Below are 24,957 nucleotides of genomic sequence, written 5' to 3' on the forward strand. Positions count from 1 at the left end.
TACAATTAACTATCATTTTTGCGTCGGATTCGTAAATCTAGACTCACAGGAGAACGACCATAAGGTGCCCGAGACAGCAATATCCCCTTGGAGAAAAGTCCGCTGGAGGCCGATGTATTGAATCTCGACGCAATTCGAGTGTTCCATCGTCATTAGGAGGCCCTGAACCTTACGATTAACTATCAGTTTCGCGTCGGATTCGAAAATCTAGACTCACAGGAGACGGACCACATGGAGCCCGAGGCAGCAATATCCCCTTGTAGACAAGTCGGCTGGAGGAAGTTGTATTGACTCGCGACGCAATTTGAGTGTTCCATCGTCATTACGAGGCCCTGAGCATTACATTTAACTATCAGTTTTGCGTCGGATTCTAAAATCTAGACTCACAGGAGAACGACCATACCGTGCCCGAGGCAGCAATAGACCCTTGGAGACAAGTCGGCTGTAGGACGATGTATTCAATCTCGACGCAATTTGAGAGTTCCATCGTCATTAGGAGGCTTTGAACGTTACAATTAACTATCATTTTTGCGTCGGATTCGAAAATCTAGACTTACAAGAGAACGACCATAAGGTGCCCGAGGCAGCATTAGACCCTTGGAGACAAATCGGCTGGAGGCCGATGTATTGAATCTCGACGCAATTTGAGTGTTCCATCGGCATTAGGAGGCCCTGAACGTTACAATTAACTATCATTTTTGCGTCGGATTCGAAAATCTAGACTCACAGGAGAACGACCATAAGGTGCCCGAGACAGCAATATCCCCTTGGAGACAAGTCGGCTGGAGGCCGATGTATTGAATCTCGACGCAATTTGACTCTTCTATCGTCATTAGGAGGTCCTGAACGGTACTATTCACTATCATTTTTGCGTCGGATTCGAAAATCTAGACTCACAGGAGAACGACCATAAGGTGCCCGAGGCAGCAATAGACCCTTGGAGACATGTCGGCTGGAGGACGATGTATTGAATCTCGACGCAATTTGAGTGTTCCATCGTCATTAGGAGGCCCTGAACGCTACAATTAACTATCATTTTTGCGTCGGATTCGAAAATCTAGACTCACAGGAGAACGACCATAAGGTGCCCGAGGCAGCAATAGACCCTTGGAGACAAGTCGGCTGGAGGACGATGTATTGAATCTCGACGCAAATTGAGTGTTCCATCGTCATTAGGGGGCCCTGAACGTTACAATTAACAATCATCTTAGCGTCGGATTAGAAAATCTACTCACAGGAGAAGTTCATACGGTGCTCGAGACAGCAATATCCACTTGCAGACAAGTCCGCTGGAGGCCGATGTACTGAATCTAGACGCAATTTGAGTCTTCTATCGTCATTAGGAGGCCCTGAACGGTACTATTCACTATCATTTTTGCGTCGGATTCTAAAATCTAGACTCACAGGAGAAGGATCATATGGTGCCCGAGACGGTAATACCCCCTTGGAGACAAGACGGCTGGAGGCCGATGTATTGAATCTCGACGCAATTTGAGTGTTCCATCGTCATTAGAAGGCCCTGAACGTTACAATTAACTATCATTTTTGCGTCGGATTCAAAAATCTACTCACAGGAGAAGTTCATACGGTGCTCGAGGCAGCAACAGACCCTTGGAGACAAGTCGGCTGGAGGCCGATGTATTGAATCTCGACGCAATTTGAGTGTTCCATCGTCATTACAAGGCCCTGAATGTTACAATTAAATATCATTTTTGCGTCGGATTCGTAAATCTAGACTCACAGGAAAAGGATCATATTGTGCCCGAGACAGCAATATCCCCTTGGAGACAAGTCGGCTGGAGGCCGATGTATTGAATCTCGACGCAATTTGAGTGTTTCATCGTCATTAGGAGGCCCTGAACGTTACAATTAACTATCATTTTTGCGTCGGATTCGATAATCTAAACTCACAAGAGAACGACCATAAGGTGCCCGAGGCAGCAACAGACCCTTGGAGACAAGTCCGCTGGAGGCCGATGTATTGAATCTCGACGCAATTTGAGTGTTCCATCGTCATTACAAGGCCCTGAACGTTACTATTAACTAACATTTTTGCGTCGAATTCGAAAATCTAGACTCACAGGAGAACGACCAAAAGGTGCCCGAGGCAGCAATAGTCCTTTGGAGACAAGTCGGCTGGAGGCCGATGTATTGAATCTCGACGCAATTTGAGTGTTCCATCGGCATTAGGAGGCCCTGAACGTTACAATTAACTATCATTTTTGCGTCGGATTCGATAATCTAAACTCACAGGAGAACGACCATAAGGTGCACGAGACAGCAATATCCCCTTGGAGACAAGTCCGCTGGAGGCCGATATATTGAATCTCGACGCAATTTGAGTGTTCCATCGTCATTAGAAGGCCCTGAACGTTACAATTATTTATCATTTTTGCGTCGGATTCGAAAATCTAGACTCACAGGAGAACGACCATAAGGTGCCCGAGGCAGCAATAGACCCTTGGAGACAAGTCGGCTGGAGGCCGATGTATTGAATCTCGACGCAATTTGAGTGTTCCATCGGCATTAGGAGGCCCTGAACGTTACAATTAACTATCATTTTTGCGTCGGATTCGAAAATCTAGACTCACAGGAGAACGCCCGTAAGGTGCCCGAGACAGCAATATCCCCTTGGAGAAAAGTCCGCTGGAGACCGATGTATTGAATCTCGACGCAATTCGAGTGTTCCATCGTCATTAGGAGGCCCTGAAACTTACAATTAACTATCTGTTTCGCGTCGGATTCGAAAATCTAGACTCACAGGAGCCGGACCACATGGAGCCCGAGGCAGCAATATCCCCTTGTAGACAAGTCGGCTGGAGGACGATGGATTGAATCACGACGCAATTTGAGTGTTCCATCGTCATTACAAGCCCCTGAACGTTACAATTAACTATCATTTTTGCGTCGGATTCGAAAATCTAGACTTACAAGAGAACGACCATAAGGTGCCCGAGGCAGCATTAGACCCTTGGAGACAAATCGGCTGGAGGCCGATGTATTAAATCTCGACGCAATTTGAGTGTTCCATCGTCATTAGGAGGCCCTGAACGTTACAATTAACTATCATTTTTGCGTCGGATTCGAAAATCTAGACTCACAGGAGAACGACCATAAGGTGCCCGAGACAGCAATATCCCCTTGGAGACAAGTCGGCTGGAGGCCGATGTATTGAATCTCGACGCAATTTGACTCTTCTATCGTCATTAGGAGGCCCTGAACGGTACTATTCACTATCACTTTTGCGTCGGATTCGAAAATCTAGACTCACAGGAGAACGACCATAAGGTGCCCGAGGCAGCAATAGACCCTTGGAGACATGTCGGCTGGAGGACGATGTATTGAATCTCGACGCAATTTGAGTGTTCCATCGTCATTAGGAGGCCCTGAACGTTACAATTAACTATCAATTTTGCGTCGGATTCGAAAATCTAGACTCACAGGAGAACGACCATAAGGTGCCCGAGGCAGCAATAGACCCTTGGAGACAAGTCGGCTGGAGGACGATGTATTGAATCTCGACGCAAATTGAGTGTTCCATCGTCATTAGGGGGCCCTGAACGTTACAATTAACAATCATCTTAGCGTCGGATTAGAAAATCTACTCACAGGAGAAGTTCATACGGTGCTCGAGACAGCAATATCCACTTGCAGACAAGTCCGCTGGAGGCCGATGTACTGAATCTCGACGCAATTTGAGTCTTCTATCGTCATTAGGTGGCCCTGAACGGTACTATTCACTATCATTTTTGCGTCGGATTCGAAAATCTAGACTCACAGGAGAAGGATCATATGGTGCCCGAGACGGTAATACCCCCTTGGAGACAAGACGGCAGGAGGCCGATGTATTGAATCTCGACGCAATTTGAGTGTTCCATCGGCATTAGGAGGCCCTGAACGTTACAATTAACTATCATTTTTGCGTTGGATTCGAAAATCTAGACTCACAGGAGAACGCCCGGGGCCCATAAGGTGCCCGAGACAGCAATATCCCCTTGGAGAAAAGTCCGCTGGAGGCCGATGGATTGAATCTCGACGCAATTTGAGTCTTCTATCGTCATTAGGAGGCCCTGAACGTTACTATTCACTATCATTTTTGCGTCGGATTCGAAAATCAAGACTCACAGGAGAACGACCATAAGGTGCCCGAGGCAGCAATAGACCCTTGGAGACAAGTCGGCTGGAGGACGATGTATTGAATCTCGACGCAATTTGAGTGTTCCATCGGCATCAGGAGGCCCTGAACGTTACAATTAACTATCATTTTTGCGTCGGATTCGATAATCTAAACTCACAGGAGAACGACCATAAGGTGCCCGAGGCAGCAATAGACCCTTGGAGACATGTCGGGTGGAGGCCGATGTATTGAATGTCGACGCAATTTGAATGTTCCATCGTCATTACAAGCCCCTGAACGTTACAATTAACTATCATTTTTGCGTCGGATTCGAAAATCTAGACTTACAAGAGAACGACCATAAGGTGCCCGAGGCAGCATTAGACCCATGGAGACAAATCGGCTGGAGGCCGATGTATTGAATCTCGACGCAATTTGAGTGTTCCATCGGCATTAGGAGGCCCTGAACGTTACAATTAACTATCATTTTTGCGTCGGATTCAAAAATCTACTCACAGGAGAAGTTCATACGGTGCTCGAGGCAGCAACAGACCCTTGGAGACAAGTCGGCTGGAGGCCGATGTATTGAATCTCGACGCAATTTGAGTGTTCCATCGTCATTACAAGGCCCTGAATGTTACAATTAAATATCATTTTTGCGTCGGATTCGAAAATCTAGACTCACAGGAAAAGGATCATATTGTGCCCGAGACAGCAATATCCCCTTGGAGACAAGTCGGCTGGAGGCCGATGTATTGAATCTCGACGCAATTTGAGTGTTTCATCGTCATTAGGAGGCCCTGAACGTTACTATTCACTATCATTTTTGCGTCGGATTCGAAAATCTAGACTCACATGAGAGCGAAGATAAGGTGCCCGAGGCAGCAACAGACCCTTGGAGACAAGTCGGCTGGAGGCCGATGTATTGTATCTCGACGCAATTTGAGTGTTCCATCGGCATTAGGAGGCCCTGAACGTTACAATTAACTATCATTTTTGCGTCGGATTCGATAATCTAAACTCACAAGAGAACGACCATAAGGTGCCCGAGGCAGCAACAGACCCTTGGAGACAAGTCCGCTGGAGGCCGCTGTATTGAATCTCGACGCAATTTGAGTGTTCCATCGTCATTACAAGGCCCTGAACGTTACAATTAACTAACATTTTTGCGTCGGATTCGTAAATCTAGACTCACAGGAGAACGACCAAAAGGTGCCCGAGGCAGCAATAGTCCTTTGGAGACAAGTCGGCTGGAGGCCGATGTATTGAATCTCGACGCAATTTGAGTGTTCCATCGTCATTAGGAGGCCCTGAAACTTACAATTATCTATCAGTTTCGCGTCGGATTCGAAAATCTAGACTCACAGGAGCCGGACCACATGGAGCCAGAGGCAGCAATATCCCCTTGTAGACAAGTCGGCTGGAGGACGATGGATTGAATCTCGACGCAATTTGAGTCTTCTATCGTCATTAGGAGGCCCTGAACGTTACTATTCACTATCATTTTTGCGTCGGATTCGAAAATCAAGACTCACAGGAGAACGACCATAAGGTGCCCGAGGCAGCAATAGACCCTTGGAGACAAGTCGGCTGGAGGACGATGTATTGAATCTCGACGCAATTTGAGTGTTCCATCGGCATCAGGAGGCCCTGAACGTTACAATTAACTATCATTTTTGCGTCGGATTCGATAATCTAAACTCACAGGAGAACGACCATAAGGTGCCCGAGGCAGCAATAGACCCTTGGAGACATGTCGGGTGGAGGCCGATGTATTGAATGTCGACGCAATTTGAATGTTCCATCGTCATTACAAGCCCCTGAACGTTACAATTAACTATCATTTTTGCGTCGGATTCGAAAATCTAGACTTACAAGAGAACGACCATAAGGTGCCCGAGGCAGCATTAGACCCATGGAGACAAATCGGCTGGAGGCCGATGTATTGAATCTCGACGCAATTTGAGTGTTCCATCGGCATTAGGAGGCCCTGAACGTTACAATTAACTATCATTTTTGCGTCGGATTCAAAAATCTACTCACAGGAGAAGTTCATACGGTGCTCGAGGCAGCAACAGACCCTTGGAGACAAGTCGGCTGGAGGCCGATGTATTGAATCTCGACGCAATTTGAGTGTTCCATCGTCATTACAAGGCCCTGAATGTTACAATTAAATATCATTTTTGCGTCGGATTCGAAAATCTAGACTCACAGGAAAAGGATCATATTGTGCCCGAGACAGCAATATCCCCTTGGAGACAAGTCGGCTGGAGGCCGATGTATTGAATCTCGACGCAATTTGAGTGTTTCATCGTCATTAGGAGGCCCTGAACGTTACTATTCACTATCATTTTTGCGTCGGATTCGAAAATCTAGACTCACATGAGAGCGAAGATAAGGTGCCCGAGGCAGCAACAGACCCTTGGAGACAAGTCGGCTGGAGGCCGATGTATTGTATCTCGACGCAATTTGAGTGTTCCATCGGCATTAGGAGGCCCTGAACGTTACAATTAACTATCATTTTTGCGTCGGATTCGATAATCTAAACTCACAAGAGAACGACCATAAGGTGCCCGAGGCAGCAACAGACCCTTGAAGACAAATCCGCTGGAGGCCGCTGTATTGAATCTCGACGCAATTTGAGTGTTCCATCGTCATTACAAGGCCCTGAACGTTACAATTAACTAACATTTTTGCGTCGGATTCGTAAATCTAGACTCACAGGAGAACGACCAAAAGGTGCCCGAGGCAGCAATAGTCCTTTGGAGACAAGTCGGCTGGAGGCCGATGTATTGAATCTCGACGCAATTTGAGTGTTCCATCGGCATTGGGAGGCCCTGAACGTTACAATTAACTATCATTTTTGCGTCGGATTCGATAATCTAAACTCACAGGAGAACGACCATAAGGTGCACGAGACAGCAATATCCCCTTGGAGACAAGTCCGCTGGAGGCCGATATATTGAATCTCGACGCAATTTGAGTGTTCCATCGTCATTAGAAGGCCCTGAACGTTACAATTATTTATCATTTTTGCGTCGGATTCGAAAATCTAGACTCACAGGAGAACGACCATAAGGTGCCCGAGGCAGCAATAGACCCTTGGAGACAAGTCGGCTGGATCCCGATGTATTGAATCTCGACGCAATTTGGGTGTTCCATCGGCATTAGGAGGCCCTGAACGTTACAATTAACTATCATTTTTGCGTCGGATTCGAAAATCTAGACTCACAGGAGAACGACCATAAGGTGCCCGAGACAGCAATATCCCCTTGGAGAAAAGTCCGCTGGAGGCCGATGTATTGAATCTCGACGCAATTCGAGTGTTCCATCGTCATTAGGAGGCCCTGAACCTTACGATTAACTATCAGTTTCGCGTCGGATTCGAAAATCTAGACTCACAGGAGACGGACCACATGGAGCCCGAGGCAGCAATATCCCCTTGTAGACAAGTCGGCTGGAGGAAGTTGTATTGACTCGCGACGCAATTTGAGTGTTCCATCGTCATTACGAGGCTCTGAGCATTACATTTAACTATCAGTTTTGCGTCGGATTCTAAAATCTAGACTCACAGGAGAACGACCATACCGTGCCCGAGGCAGCAATAGACCCTTGGAGACAAGTCGGCTGGAGGACGATGTATTCAATCTCGACGCAATTTGAGTGTTCCATCGGCATCAGGAGGCCCTGAACGTTACAATTAACTATCATTTTTGCGTCGGATTCGTTAATCTAAACTCACAGGAGAACGACCATAAGGTGCCCGAGGCAGCAATAGACCCTTGGAGACATGTCGGGTGGAGGCCGATGTATTGAATGTCGACGCAATTTGAGTGTTCCATCGTCATTACAAGCCCCTGAACGTTACTATTCACTATCATTTTTGCGTCGGATTCGAAAATCTAGACTCACAGGAGAAGGATCATATGGTGCCCGAGACGGTAATACCCCCTTGGAGACAAGACGGCTGGAGGCCGATGTATTGAATCTCGACGCAATTTGAGTGTTCCATCGTCATTAGAAGGCCCTGAACGCTACAATTAACTATCATTTTTGCGTCGGATTCAAAAATCTACTCACAGGAGAAGTTCATACGGTGCTCGAGGCAGCAACAGACCCTTGGAGACAAGTCGGCTGGAGGCCGATGTATTGAATCTCGACGCAATTTGAGTGTTCCATCGTCATTACAAGGCCCTGAACGTTACAATTAAATATCATTTTTGCGTCGGATTCGAAAATCTAGACTCACAGGAAAAGGATCATATTGTGCCCGAGACAGCAATATCCCCTTGGAGACAAGTCGGCTGGAGGCCGATGTATTGAATCTCGACGCAATTTGAGTGTTTCATCGTCATTAGGAGGCCCTGAACGTCACTATTCACTATCATTTTTGCGTCGGATTCGAAAATCTAGACTCACATGAGAGCGAAGATAAGGTGCCCGAGGCAGCAACAGACCCTTGGAGACAAGTCGGCTGGAGGCCGATGTATTGAATCTCGACGCAATTTGAGTGTTCCATCGTCATTACAAGGCCCTGAACGTTACAATTAACTAACATTTTTGCGTCGGATTCGAAAATCTAGACTCACAGGAGAACGACCAAAAGGTGCCCGAGGCAGCAATAGTCCTTTGGAGACAAGTCGGCTGGAGGCCGATGTATTGAATCTCGACGCAATTTGAGTGTTCCATCGGCATTAGGAGGCCCTGAACGTTACAATTAACTATCATTTTTGCGTCGGATTCGTAAATCTAGACTCACAGGAGAACGACCATAAGGTGCCCGAGACAGCAATATCCCCTTGGAGAAAAGTCCGCTGGAGGCCGATGTATTGAATCTCGACGCAATTCGAGTGTTCCATCGTCATTAGGAGGCCCTGAACCTTACGATTAACTATCAGTTTCGCGTCGGATTCGAAAATCTAGACTCACAGGAGACGGACCACATGGAGCCCGAGGCAGCAATATCCCCTTGTAGACAAGTCGGCTGGAGGAAGTTGTATTGACTCGCGACGCAATTTGAGTGTTCCATCGTCATTACGAGGCCCTGAGCATTACATTTAACTATCAGTTTTGCGTCGGATTCTAAAATCTAGACTCACAGGAGAACGACCATACCGTGCCCGAGGCAGCAATAGACCCTTGGAGACAAGTCGGCTGTAGGACGATGTATTCAATCTCGACGCAATTTGAGAGTTCCATCGTCATTAGGAGGCTTTGAACGTTACAATTAACTATCATTTTTGCGTCGGATTCGAAAATCTAGACTTACAAGAGAACGACCATAAGGTGCCCGAGGCAGCATTAGACCCTTGGAGACAAATCGGCTGGAGGCCGATGTATTGAATCTCGACGCAATTTGAGTGTTCCATCGGCATTAGGAGGCCCTGAACGTTACAACTAACTATCATTTTTGCGTCGGATTCGATAATCTAAACTCACAGGAGAACGACCATAAGGTGCCCGAGGCAGCAATAGACCTTGGAGACAAGCCGGCTGGAGGCCGATGTATTAAATCTCGACGCAATTGGAGTTTTCCATCGTCATTAGAAGGCCCTGAACGTTACAATTAACTATCATTTTTGCGTCGGATTCGAAAATCTAGACTCACAGGAGAACGACCATTAGGTGTCCGAGGCAGCAATGGAAACTTGGAGACAAGCCGGCTGGAGGCCGATGTATTGAATCTCGACGCAATTTGAGTGTTCCATCGGCATTAGGAGGCCCTGAACGTTACAACTAACTATCATTTTTGCGTCGGATTCGAAAATCTAGACTCACAGGAGAACGACCATAAGGTGCCCGAGGCAGCAATAGACCCTTGGAGACAAGTCGGCTGGAGGCCGATGTATTGAATCTCGACGCAATTTGAGTGTTCCATCGGCATTAGGAGGCCCTGAACGATACAATTATCATTTTTGCGTCGGATTCGAAAATCTAGACTCACAGGAGAACGACCATAAGGTGCGCGAGACAGCAATATCCCCTTGGAGAAAAGTCCGCTGGAGGCCGATGTATTGAATCTCGACGCAATTCGAGTGTTCCATCGTCATTAGGAGGCCCTGAACCTTTCAATTAACTATCAGTTTCGCGTCGGATTCGAAAATCTAGACTCACACGAGACGGACCACATGGAGCCCGAGGCAGCAATATCCCCTTGTAGACAAGTCAGCTGGAGGAAGTTGTATTGACTCTCGACGCAATTTGAGTGTTCCATCGTCATTACGAGGCCCTGAGCATTACATTTAACAATCAGTTTTGCGTCGGATTCTAAAATCTAGACTCACAGGAGAACGACCACACGGTGCCCGAGGCAGCAATAGACCCTTGGAGACAAGTCGGCTGGAGGACGATGTATTCAATCTCGACGCAATTTGAGAGTTCCATCGTCATTAGGAGGCTTTGAACGTTACAATTAACTATCATTTTTGCGTCGGATTCGAAAATCTAGAGTTACAAGAGAACGACCATAAGGTGCCCGAGGCAGCTTTAGACCCTTGGAGACAAATCGGCTGGAGGACGATGTATTGAATCTGGACGCAATTTGAGTCTTCTATCGTCATTAGGAGGCCCTGAACGGTACTATTCACTATCAGTTTTGCGTCGGATTCGAAAATCTAGACTCACAGGAGAAGGATCATATGGTGCCCGAGACGGTAATACCCCCTTGGAGACAATACGGCTGGAGGCCGATGTATTGAATCTCGACGCAATTTGAATGTTCCATCGGCATTAGGAGGCCCTGAACGTTACAATTAACTATCATTTTTGCGTCGGATTCGATAATCTAAACTCACAGGAGAACGACCATAAGGTGCACGAGACAGCAATATCCCCTTGGAGACAAGTCCGCTGGAGGCCGATATATTGAATCTCGACGCAATTTGAGTGTTCCTTCGTCATTAGAAGGCCCTGAACGTTACAATTAACTATCATTTTTGCGTCGGATTCGAAAATCTAGACTCACAGGAGAACGACCATTAGGTGTCAGAGGCAGCAATGGAAACTTGGAGACAAGCCGGCTGGAGGCCGATGTATTGAATCTCGACGCAATTGGAGTTTTCCATCGTCATTAGAAGGCCCTGAACGTTACAAGTAACTATCATTTTTGCGTCGGATTCGAAAATCTAGACTCACAGGAGAACGACCATTAGGTGTCCGAGGCAGCAATGGAAACTTGGACACAAGTCGGCTGGAGGCCGATGTATTGAATCTTGACGCAATTTGAGTGTTCCATCGGCATTAGGAGGCCCTGAACGTTACAATTAACTATCATTTTTGCGTCGGATTCGAAAATCTAGACTCACAGGAGAACGACCATAAGGTGCCGAGGCAGCAATAGATGCTTGGAGACAAGTCGGCTGGAGGCCGATATATTGAATCTCGACGCAATGTGAGTGTCCCATCGTCCTTAGGAGGCCCTGAACGTTACAATTAACAATCATTTTAGCGTCGGATTCGAAAATCTACTCACAGGAGAAGTTCATACGGTGCTCGAGACAGCACTATCCCCTTGGAGACAAGTCCGCTGGAGGCCGATGTATTGAATCTCGACGCAATTTGAGTGTTCCTTCGCCATTAGGAGGCCCTGAACCTTACAATTAACTATCATTTTTGCGTCGGATTCGATAATCTAAACTCACAGAAGAACGACCATAAGGTGCCCGAGGCAGCAACAGACCCTTGGAGACAAGTCCGCTGGAGGCCGATGTATTGAATCTCGACGCAATTTGAGTGTTCTATCGTCATAACAAGGCCCTGAACGTTACAATTAACTATCATTTTTGCGTCGGATTCGAAAATCTAGACTCACAGGAGAACGACCATAAGGTGCCCTAGGCAGCAATAGACCCTTGGAGACAAGTCGGCTGGAGGCCGATGTATTGAATCTCGAAGCAATTTGAGTGTTCCATCGGCATTAGGAGGCCCTGAACGTTACAATTAACTATCATTTTTGCGTCGGATTCTATAATCTAAACTCACAGGAGAACGACCATAAGGTGCACGAGACAGCAATAGACCCTTGGAGACAAGTCCGCTGGAGGCCGATATATTGAATCTCGACGCAATTTGAGTGTTCCATCGTCATTAGAAGGCCCTGAACGTTACAATTAACTATCATTTTTGCGTCGGATTCGAAAATCTAGACTCACAGGAGAACGTCCATAAGATGCCCGAGACAGCAATATCCCCTTGGAGACAAGTCCGCTGGAGGCCGATGTATTGAATCTCGATGCAATTTGAGTGTTCCATCGTCATTAGGAGGCACTGAACCTTACAATTAACTATCAGTTTCGCGTCGGATTCGAAAATCTAGACTCACGGGAGACGGACCACATGGAGCCCGAGGAAGCAATATCCCCTTGTAGACAAGTCGGCTGGAGGAACTTGTATTGACCCTCGACGCAATTTGAGTGTTCCATCGTCATTACGAGACCCTGAGCATTATATTTAACTATCAGTTTTGCGTCGGATTCTAAAATCTAGACTCACAGGAGAACGACCATACGGTGCCCGAGGCAGCAATAGACCCTTGGAGACAATTCGGCTGGAGGACGATGTATTGAATCTCGACGCAATTTGAGAGTTCCATCGTCATTAGGAGGCTTTGAACGTTACAATTAACTATCATTTTTGTGTCGGATTCGAAAATCTAGACTTACAATAGATCGACCATAAGGTGCCCGAGGCAGCATTAGACCCTTGGAGACAAATCGGCTGGAGGACGATGTATAGAATCTCGACGCAATTTGAGTGTTCCATCGGCATTAGGAGGCCCTGAACGTTACAATTAACTATCATTTTTGCGTCGGATTCGAAAGTCTAGATTCACAGGAGAACGACCATAAGGTGCCCGCGGCAGCAATAGACCCTTGGAGACAAGTCGGCTGGAGGCCGATGTATTGAATCTCGACCCAATTTGAGTGTTCCATCGTCATTACAAGCCCCTGAACGTCATAATTAACTATCATTTTTGCGTCGGATTCGAAAATCAAGACTCACAGGAGAAGGATCATATGGTGCCCGCGACGGTAATACCCCCTTGGAGACAAGACGGCTGGAGGCCGATGTATTGAATCTCGACGCAATTTGAATGTTCCATCGCCATTAGGAGGCCCTGAACGTTACAATTAACTATCATTTTTGCGTCGGATTCGATAATCTAAACTCACAGGAGAACGACCATAAGGTGCACGAGACAGCAATATCCCCTTGGAGACAAGTCCGCTGGAGGCCGATATATTGAATCTCGACGCAATTTGAGTGTTCCATCGTCATTACAAGGCCCTGAACGTTACAATTAACTATCATTTTTGCGTCGGATTCGAAAATCTAGACTCACAGGAGAACGACCATAAGGTGCCCGAGGCAGCAATAGACCCTTGGAGACATGTCGGCTGGAGGACGATGTATTGAATCTCGACGCAATTTGAGTGTTCCATCGTCATTAGGGGGCCCTGAACGTTACAATTAACAATCATTTTAGCGTCGGATTAGAAAATCTACTCACAGGAGAAGTTCATACGGTGCTTGAGACAGCAATATCCACTTGCAGACAAGTCCGCTGGAGGCCGATGTACTGAACCTCGACGCAATTTGAGTCTTCTATCGACATTAGGAGGCCCTGAACGGTACTATTCACTATCATTTTTGCGTCGGATTCGAAAATCTAGACTCACAGGAGAAGGATCATATGGTGCCCGAGACGGTAATACCCCCTTGGAGACAAGACGGCTGGAGGCCGATGTATTGAATCTCGACGCAATTTGAGTGTTCCATCGTCATTAGAAGGCCCTGAACGTTAAAATTAACTATCATTTTTGCGTCGGATTCAAAAATCTACTCACAGGAGAAGTTCATACGGTGCTCGAGGCAGCAACAGACCCTTGGAGACAAGTCGGCTGGAGCCCGATGTATTGAATCTCGACGCAATTTGAGTGTTCCATCGTCATTACAAGGCCCTGAACGTTACAATTAAATATCATTTTTGCGTCGGATTCGAAAATCTAGAATCACAGGAAAACGATCATATTGTGCCCGAGACAGCAATATCCCCTTGGAGACAAGTCGGCTGGAGGCCGATGTATTGAATCTCGACGCAATTTGAGTGTTCCATCGTCATTACAAGGCCCTGAACGTTACAATTAACTAACATTTTTGCGTCGGATTCGAAAATCTAGACTCACAGGAGAACGACCATAAGGTGACCGAGGCAGCAATAGACCCTTGGAGACAAGTCGGGTGGAGGCCGATGTATTGAATCTCGACGCAATTTGAGTGTTCCATCGGCATTAGGAGGCCCTGAACGTTACTATTAACTATCATTTTTGCGTCGGATTCGAAAATCTAGACTCACAGGAGAACGCCCATAAGGTGCCCGAGACAGCAATATCCCCTTGGAGAAAAGTCCGCTGGAGGCCGATGTATTGAATCTCGACGCAATTCGAGTGTTCCATCGTCATTAGGAGGCCCTGAAACTTACAATTAACTATCAGTTTCGCGTCGGATTCGAAAATCTAGACTCACAGGAGCCAGACCACATGGAGCCCGAGGCAGCAATATCCCCTTGTAGACAAGTCGGCTGGAGGACGATGGATTGAATCTCGACGCAATTTGAGTGTTCCATCGGCTTCAGGAGGCCCTGAACGTTACAATTAACTATCATTTTTGCGTCGGATTCGAAAATCTAGACTCACAGGAGAACGACCATTACGTGTCCGAGGCAGCAATGGAAACTTGGAGACAAGCCGGCTGGAGGCCGATGTATTGAATCTCGACGCAATTTGAGTGTTCCATCGGCATTAGGAGGCCCTGAACGTTACAACTAACTATCATTTTTGCGTCGGATTCGAAAATCTAGACTCACAGGAGAACGACCATAAGGTGCCCGAGGCAGCAATAGACCCTTGGAGACAAGTCGGCTGGAGGCCGATGTATTGAATCTCGACGCAATTTGAGTGTTCCATCGGCATTAGGAGGCCCTGAACGATACAATTATCATTTTTGCGTCGGATTCGAAAATCTAGACTCACAGGAGAACGACCATAAGGTGCGCGAGACAGCAATATCCCCTTGGAGAAAAGTCCGCTGGAGGCCGATGTATTGAATCTCGACGCAATTCGAGTGTTCCATCGTCATTAGGAGGCCCTGAGCCTTTCAATTAACTATCAGTTTCGCGTCGGATTCGAAAATCTAGACTCACACGAGACGGACCACATGGAGCCCGAGGCAGCAATATCCCCTTGTAGACAAGTCAGCTGGAGGAAGTTGTATTGACTCTCGACGCAATTTGAGTGTTCCATCGTCATTACGAGGCCCTGAGCATTACATTTAACAATCAGTTTTGCGTCGGATTCTAAAATCTAGACTCACAGGAGAACGACCACACGGTGCCCGAGGCAGCAATAGACCCTTGGAGACAAGTCGGCTGGAGGACGATGTATTCAATCTCGACGCAATTTGAGAGTTCCATCGTCATTAGGAGGCTTTGAACGTTACAATTAACTATCATTTTTGCGTCGGATTCGAAAATCTAGAGTTACAAGAGAACGACCATAAGGTGCCCGAGGCAGCTTTAGACCCTTGGAGACAAATCGGCTGGAGGACGATGTATTGAATCTGGACGCAATTTGAGTCTTCTATCGTCATTAGGAGGCCCTGAACGGTACTATTCACTATCAGTTTTGCGTCGGATTCGAAAATCTAGACTCACAGGAGAAGGATCATATGGTGCCCGAGACGGTAATACCCCCTTGGAGACAATACGGCTGGAGGCCGATGTATTGAATCTCGACGCAATTTGAATGTTCCATCGGCATTAGGAGGCCCTGAACGTTACAATTAACTATCATTTTTGCGTCGGATTCGATAATCTAAACTCACAGGAGAACGACCATAAGGTGCACGAGACAGCAATATCCCCTTGGAGACAAGTCCGCTGGAGGCCGATATATTGAATCTCGACGCAATTTGAGTGTTCCTTCGTCATTAGAAGGCCCTGAACGTTACAATTAACTATCATTTTTGCGTCGGATTCGAAAATCTAGACTCACAGGAGAACGACCATTAGGTGTCAGAGGCAGCAATGGAAACTTGGAGACAAGCCGGCTGGAGGCCGATGTATTGAATCTCGACGCAATTGGAGTTTTCCATCGTCATTAGAAGGCCCTGAACGTTACAAGTAACTATCATTTTTGCGTCGGATTCGAAAATCTAGACTCACAGGAGAACGACCATTAGGTGTCCGAGGCAGCAATGGAAACTTGGACACAAGTCGGCTGGAGGCCGATGTATTGAATCTTGACGCAATTTGAGTGTTCCATCGGCATTAGGAGGCCCTGAACGTTACAATTAACTATCATTTTTGCGTCGGATTCGAAAATCTAGACTCACAGGAGAACGACCATAAGGTGCCGAGGCAGCAATAGATGCTTGGAGACAAGTCGGCTGGAGGCCGATATATTGAATCTCGACGCAATGTGAGTGTCCCATCGTCCTTAGGAGGCCCTGAACGTTACAATTAACAATCATTTTAGCGTCGGATTCGAAAATCTACTCACAGGAGAAGTTCATACGGTGCTCGAGACAGCACTATCCCCTTGGAGACAAGTCCGCTGGAGGCCGATGTATTGAATCTCGACGCAATTTGAGTGTTCCTTCGCCATTAGGAGGCCCTGAACCTTACAATTAACTATCATTTTTGCGTCGGATTCGATAATCTAAACTCACAGAAGAACGACCATAAGGTGCCCGAGGCAGCAACAGACCCTTGGAGACAAGTCCGCTGGAGGCCGATGTATTGAATCTCGACGCAATTTGAGTGTTCTATCGTCATAACAAGGCCCTGAACGTTACAATTAACTATCATTTTTGCGTCGGATTCGAAAATCTAGACTCACAGGAGAACGACCATAAGGTGCCCTAGGCAGCAATAGACCCTTGGAGACAAGTCGGCTGGAGGCCGATGTATTGAATCTCGAAGCAATTTGAGTGTTCCATCGGCATTAGGAGGCCCTGAACGTTACAATTAACTATCATTTTTGCGTCAGATTCTATAATCTAAACTCACAGGAGAACGACCATAAGGTGCACGAGACAGCAATAGACCCTTGGAGACAAGTCCGCTGGAGGCCGATATATTGAATCTCGACGCAATTTGAGTGTTCCATCGTCATTAGAAGGCCCTGAACGTTACAATTAACTATCATTTTTGCGTCGGATTCGAAAATCTAGACTCACAGGAGAACGTCCATAAGATGCCCGAGACAGCAATATCCCCTTGGAGACAAGTCCGCTGGAGGCCGATGTATTGAATCTCGATGCAATTTGAGTGTTCCATCGTCATTAGGAGGCACTGAACCTTACAATTAACTATCAGTTTCGCGTCGGATTCGAAAATCTAGACTCACGGGAGACGGACCACATGGAGCCCGAGGAAGCAATATCCCCTTGTAGACAAGTCGGCTGGAGGAACTTGTATTGACCCTCGACGCAATTTGAGTGTTCCATCGTCATTACGAGACCCTGAGCATTATATTTAACTATCAGTTTTGCGTCGGATTCTAAAATCTAGACTCACAGGAGAACGACCATACGGTGCCCGAGGCAGCAATAGACCCTTGGAGACAATTCGGCTGGAGGACGATGTATTGAATCTCGACGCAATTTGAGAGTTCCATCGTCATTAGGAGGCTTTGAACGTTACAATTAACTATCATTTTTGTGTCGGATTCGAAAATCTAGACTTACAATAGATCGACCATAAGGTGCCCGAGGCAGCATTAGACCCTTGGAGACAAATCGGCTGGAGGACGATGTATAGAATCTCGACGCAATTTGAGTGTTCCATCGGCATTAGGAGGCCCTGAACGTTACAATTAACTATCATTTTTGCGTCGGATTCGAAAGTCTAGATTCACAGGAGAACGACCATAAGGTGCCCGCGGCAGCAATAGACCCTTGGAGACAAGTCGGCTGGAGGCCGATGTATTGAATCTCGACCCAATTTGAGTGTTCCATCGTCATTACAAGCCCCTGAACGTCATAATTAACTATCATTTTTGCGTCGGATTCGAAAATCAAGACTCACAGGAGAAGGATCATATGGTGCCCGCGACGGTAATACCCCCTTGGAGACAAGACGGCTGGAGGCCGATGTATTGAATCTCGACGCAATTTGAATGTTCCATCGCCATTAGGAGGCCCTGAACGTTACAATTAACTATCATTTTTGCGTCGGATTCGATAATCTAAACTCACAGGAGAACGACCATAAGGTGCACGAGACAGCAATATCCCCTTGGAGACAAGTCCGCTGGAGGCCGATATATTGAATCTCGACGCAATTTGAGTGTTCCATCGTCATTACAAGGCCCTGAACGTTACAATTAACTATCATTTTTGCGTCGGATTCGAAAATCTAGACTCACAGGAGAACGACCATAAGGTGCCCGAGGCAGCAATAGACCCTTGGAGACATGTCGGCTGGAGGACGATGTATTGAATCTCGACGCAATTTGAGTGTTCCATCGTCATTAGGGGGCCCTGAACGTTACAATTAACAATCATTTTAGCGTCGGATTAGAAAATCTACTCACAGGAGAAGTTCATACGGTGCTTGAGACAGCAATATCCACTTGCAGACAAGTCCGCTGGAGGCCGATGTACTGAACCTCGACGCAATTTGAGTCTTCTATCGACATTAGGAGGCCCTGAACGGTACTATTCACTATCATTTTTGCGTCGGATTCGAAAATCTAGACTCACAGGAGAAGGATCATATGGTGCCCGAGACGGTAATACCCCCTTGGAGACAAGACGGCTGGAGGCCGATGTATTGAATCTCGACGCAATTTGAGTGTTCCATCGTCATTAGAAGGCCCTGAACGTTAAAATTAACTATCATTTTTGCGTCGGATTCAAAAATCTACTCACAGGAGAAGTTCATACGGTGCTCGAGGCAGCAACAGACCCTTGGAGACAAGTCGGCTGGAGGCCGATGTATTGAATCTCGACGCAATTTGAGTGTTCCATCGTCATTACAAGGCCCTGAACGTTACAATTAAATATCATTTTTGCGTCGGATTCGAAAATCTAGAATCACAGGAAAACGATCATATTGTGCCCGAGACAGCAATATCCCCTTGGAGACAAGTCGGCTGGAGGCCGATGTATTGAATCTCGACGCAATTTGAGTGTTCCATCGTCATTACAAGGCCCTGAACGTTACAATTAACTAACATTTTTGCGTCGGATTCGAAAATCTAGACTCACAGGAGAACGACCATAAGGTGACCGAGGCAGCAATAGACCCTTGGAGACAAGTCGGGTGGAGGCCGATGTATTGAATCTCGACGCAATTTGAGTGTTCCATCGGCATTAGGAGGCCCTGAACGTTACTATTAACTATCATTTTTGCGTCGGATTCGAAAATCTAGACTCACAGGAGAACGCCCATAAGGTGCCCGAGACAGCAATATCCCCTTGGAGAAAAGTCCGCTGGAGGCCGATGTATTGAATCTCGACGCAATTCGAGTGTTCCATCGTCATTAGGAGGCCCTGAAACTTACAATTAACTATCAGTTTCGCGTCGGATTCGAAAATCTAGACTCACAGGAGCCAGACCACATGGAGCCCGAGGCAGCAATATCCCCTTGTAGACAAGTCGGCTGGAGGACGATGGATTGAATCTCGACGCAATTTGAGTGTTCCATCGGCTTCAGGAGGCCCTGAACGTTACAATTAACTATCATTTTTGCGTCGGATTCCATAATCTAAACTCACAGGAGAACGACCATAAGGTGCCCGAGGCAGCAATAGACCCTTGGAGACATGTCGGGTGGAGGCCGATGTATTGAATCTCGACGCAATTTGAGTGTTCCATCGTCATTACAAGCCCCTGAACGTTACAATTAACTATCATTTTTGCGTCGGATTCGAAAATCTAGACTTACAAAAGAACGACCATAAGGTGCCCGAGGCAGCTTTAGACCCTTGGAGACAAATCGGCTGGAGGCCGATGTATTGAATCTCGACGCAATTTGAGTGTTCCATCGGCATTAGGAGGCCCTGAACGTTACAATTAACTATCATTTTTGCGTCGGATTCGAAAATCTAGACTCACAGGAGAACGACCATAAGGTGCCCGAGACAGCAATATCCCCTTGGAGACAAGTCGGCTGGAGGCCGATGTATTGAATCTCGACGCAATTTGAGTGTTCCATCGGCATTAGGAGGCCCTGAACGTTACAATTAACTATCATTTTTGCGTCGGATTCGATAATCTAAACTCACAGGAGAACGACCATAAGGTGCCCGAGGCACCAATAGACCCTTGGAGACAAGTCGGCTGGAGGCCGATGTATTGAATCTCGACGCAATTTGAGTGTTCCATCGGCATTAGGAGGCCCTGAACGTTACAATTATCATTTTTGCGTCGGATTCGAAAATCTAGACTCACAGGAGAACGACCATAAGGTGCCCGAGACAGCAATATCCCCTTGGAGAAGAGTCCGCTGGAGGCCGATGTATTGAATCTCGACGCAAATCGAGTGTTCCATCGTCATTAGGAGGCCCTGAACCTTACAATTAACTATCAGTTTCGCGTCGGATTCGAAAATCTAGACTCACAGGAGACGGACCACATGGAGCCTGAGGCAGCAATATCCCCTTGTAGACAAGTCGGCTGGAGGAAGTTGTATTGACTCTCGACGCAATTTGAGTGTTCCATCGTCATTACGAGGCTCTGAGCATTACATTTAACTATCAGTTTTGCGTCGGATTCTGAAATCTAGACTCACAGGAGAACGACCATACGGTGCCCGAGGCAGCAATAGACCCTTGGAGACAAGTCGGCTGGAGGACGATGTATTCAATCTCGACGCAATTTGAGAGTTCCATCGTCATAAGGAGGCTTTGAACGTTACAATTAACTATCATTTTTGCGTCGGATTCGAAAATCTAGACTTACAATAGATCGACCATAAGGTGCCTGAGGCAGTTTTAGACCCTTGGAGACAAATCGGCTGGAGGACGATGTATAGAATCTCGACGCAATTTGAGTGTTCCATCGGCATTAGGAGGCCCTGAACGTTACAATTAACTATCATTTTTGCGTCGGATTCGAAAGTCTAGACTCACAGGAGAACGACCATAAGGTGCCCGCGGCAACAATAGACCCTTGGAGACAAGTCGGCTGGAGGCCGATGTATTGAATCTCGACGCAATTTGAGTGTTCCATCGTCATTACAAGCCCTTGAACGTTATAATTAACTATCATTTTTGCGTCGGATTCGAAAATCTAGACTCACAGGAGAAGGATCATATGGTGCCCGCGACGGTAATACCCCCTTGGAGACAAGACGGCTGGAGGCCGATGTATTGAATCTCGACGCAATTTGAATGTTCCATCGCCATTAGGAGGCCCTGAACGTTACAATTAACTATCATTTTTGCGTCGGATTCGATAATCTAAACTCACAGGAGAACGACTATAAGGTGCACGAGACAGCAATATCCCCTTGGAGACAAGTCCGCTGGAGGCCGATATATTGAATCTCGACGCAATTTGAGTGTTCCATCGTCATTAGAAGGCCCTGAACGTTACAATTAACTATCATTTTTGCGTCGGATTCGAAAATCTAGACTCACAGGAGAACGACCATAAGGTGCCCGAGGCAGCAATAGACCCTTGGAGACATGTCGGCTGGAGGACGATGTATTGAATCTCGACGCAATTTGAGTGTTCCATCGTCATTAGGGGGCCCTGAACGTTACAATTAACAATCATTTTAGCGTCGGATTAGAAAATCTACTCACAGGAGAAGTTCATACGGTGCTCGAGACAGCAATATCCACTTGCAGACAAGTCCGCTGGAGGCCGATGTACTGAATCTCGACGCAATTTGAGTCTTCTATCGACATTAGGAGGCCCTGAACGGTACTATTCACTATCATTTTTGCGTCGGATTCGAAAATCTAGACTCACAGGAGAAGGATCATATGGTGCCCGAGACGGTAATACCCCCTTGGAGACAAGACGGCTGGAGGCCGATGTATTGAATCTCGACGCAATTTGAGTGTTCCATCGTCATTAGAAGGCCCTGAACGTTACAATTAACTATCATTTTTGCGTCGGATTCAAAAATCTAGACTCACAGGAAAAGGATCATATTGTGCCCGAGACAGCAATATCCCCTTGGAGACAAGTCGGCTGGAGGCCGATGTATTGAATCTCGACGCAATTTGAGTGTTCCATCGTCATTACAAGGCCCTGAACGTTACAATTAAATATCATTTTTGCGTCGGATTCGAAAATCTAGATTCACAGGAAAAGGATCATATTGTGCCCGAGACAGCAATATCCCCTTGGAGACAAGTCGGCTGGAGGCCGATGTATTGAATCTCGACGCAATTTGAGTGTTCCATCGTCATTACAAGGCCCTGAACGTTACAATTAACTAACATTTTTGCGTCGGATTCGAAAATCTAGACTCACAGGAGAACGACCATAAGGTGACCGAGGCAGCAATAGACCCTTGGAGACAAGTTGGCTGGAGGCCGATGTATTGAATCTCGACGCAATTTGAGTGTTCCATCGGCATTAGGAGGCCCTGAACGTTACTATTAACTATCATTTTTGCGTCGGATTCGAAAATCTAGACTCACAGCAGAACGCCCATAAGGTGCCCGAGACAGCAATATCCCCTTGGAGAAAAGTCCGCTGGAGGCCGATGTATTGAATCTCGACGCAATTCGAGTGTTCCATCGTCATTAGGAGGCACTGAAACTTACAATTAACTATCAGTTTCGCGTCGGATTCGAAAATCTAGACTCACAGGAGCCGGACCACATGGAGCCCGAGGCAGCAATATCCCCTTGTAGACAAGTCGGCTGGAGGACGATGGATTGAATCTCGACGCAATTTGAGTCTTCTATCGTCATTAGGAGGCCCTGAACGTTACTATTCACTATCATTTTTGCGTCGGATTCGAAAATCAAGACTCACAGGAGAACGACCATAAGGTGCCCGAGGCAGCAATAGACCCTTGGAGACGTGTCGGGTGGAGGCCGATGTATTGAATCTCGACGCAATTTGAGTGTTCCATTGTCATTACAAGCCCCTGAACGTTACAATTAACTATCATTTTTGCGTCGGATTCGAAAATCTAGACTTACAAGAGAACGACCATAAGGTGCCCGAGGCAGCATTAGACCCTTGGAGACAAATCGGCTGGAGGCCGATGTATTGAATCTCGACGCAATTTGAGTGTTCCATCGGCATTAGGAGGCCCTGAACGCTACAATTAACTATCATTTTTGCGTCGGATTCGAAAATCTAGACTCACAGGAGAACGACCATAAGGTGCCCGAGACAGCAATATCCCCATGGAGACAAGTCGGCTGGAGGCCGATGTATTGAATCTCGACGCAATTTGAGTGTTCCATCGGCATTAGGAGGCCCTGAACGTTACAATTAACTATCATTTTTGCGTCGGATTCGATAATCTAAACTCACAGGAGAACGACCATAAGGTGCCCGAGGCAGCAATAGACCCTTGGAGACAAGCCGAATGGAGGCCGATGTATTGAATCTCGACGCAATTGGAGTTTTCCATCGTCATTAGAAGGCCCTGAACGTTACAATTAACTATCATTTTTGCGTCGGATTCGAAAATCTAGACTCACAGGAGAACGACCATAAGGTGCCCGAGACAGCAATATCCCCTTGGAGAAAAGTCCGCTGGAGGCCGATGTATTGAATCTCGACGCAATTCGAGTGTTCCATCGTCATTAGAAGGCCCTGAACCTTACAATTAACTATCAGTTTCGCGTCGGATTCGAAAATCTAGACTCACAGGAGACGGACCACATGGAGCCCGAGGCAGCAATATCCCCTTGTAGACAAGTCGGCTGGAGGAAGTTGTATTGACTCTCGACGCAATTTGAGTGTTCCATCGTCATTACGAGGCCCTGAGCATTACATTTAACTATCAGTTTTGCGTCGGATTCTAAAATCTAGACTCACAGGAGAACGACCATACGGTGCCCGAGGCAGCAATAGACCCTTGGAGACAAGTCGGCTGGAGGACGATGTATTCAATCTCGACGCAATTTGAGAGTTCCATCGTCATTAGGAGGCTTTGAACGTTACAATTAACTATCATTTTTGCGTCGGATTCGAAAATCTAGACTTACAAGAGAACGACCATAAGGTGCCCGAGGCAGCATTAGACCCTTGGAGATAAATCGGCTGGAGGACGATGTATTGAATCTCGAAGCAATTTGAGTCTTCTATCGTCATTAGGAGGCCCTGAACGGTACTATTCACTATCATTTTTGCGTCGGATTCGAAAATCTAGACTCACAGGAGAAGGATCATATGGTGCCCGAGACGGTAATACCCCCTTGGAGACAAGACGGCTGGAGGCCGATGTATTGAATCTCGACGCAATTTGAATGTTCCATTGGTATTAGGAGGCCCTGAACGTTACAATTAACTATCATTTTTGCGTCGGATTCGATAATCTAAACTCACAGGAGAACGACCATAAGGTGCTCGAGACAGCACTATCCCCTTGGAGACAAGTCCGCTGGAGGCCGATGTATTGAATCTCGACGCAAATTGAGTGTTCCTTCGCCATTAGGAGGCCCTGAACTTTACAATTAACTATCATTTTTGCGTCGGATTCGAAAATCTAGACTTACAAGAGAACGACCATAAGGTGCCCGAGGCAGCATTAGACCCTTGAAGACAAGTCGGCTGGAGGACGATGTATTGGATCGCGACGCAATTTGAGTGTTCCATCGTCATTAGGAGGCCCTGAATGTTACAATTAACTATC

Source organism: Schistocerca americana, unplaced genomic scaffold (genome assembly GCF_021461395.2).
Source record: "Schistocerca americana isolate TAMUIC-IGC-003095 unplaced genomic scaffold, iqSchAmer2.1 HiC_scaffold_17, whole genome shotgun sequence".
Lineage (NCBI taxonomy): Eukaryota > Metazoa > Arthropoda > Insecta > Orthoptera > Acrididae > Schistocerca > Schistocerca americana.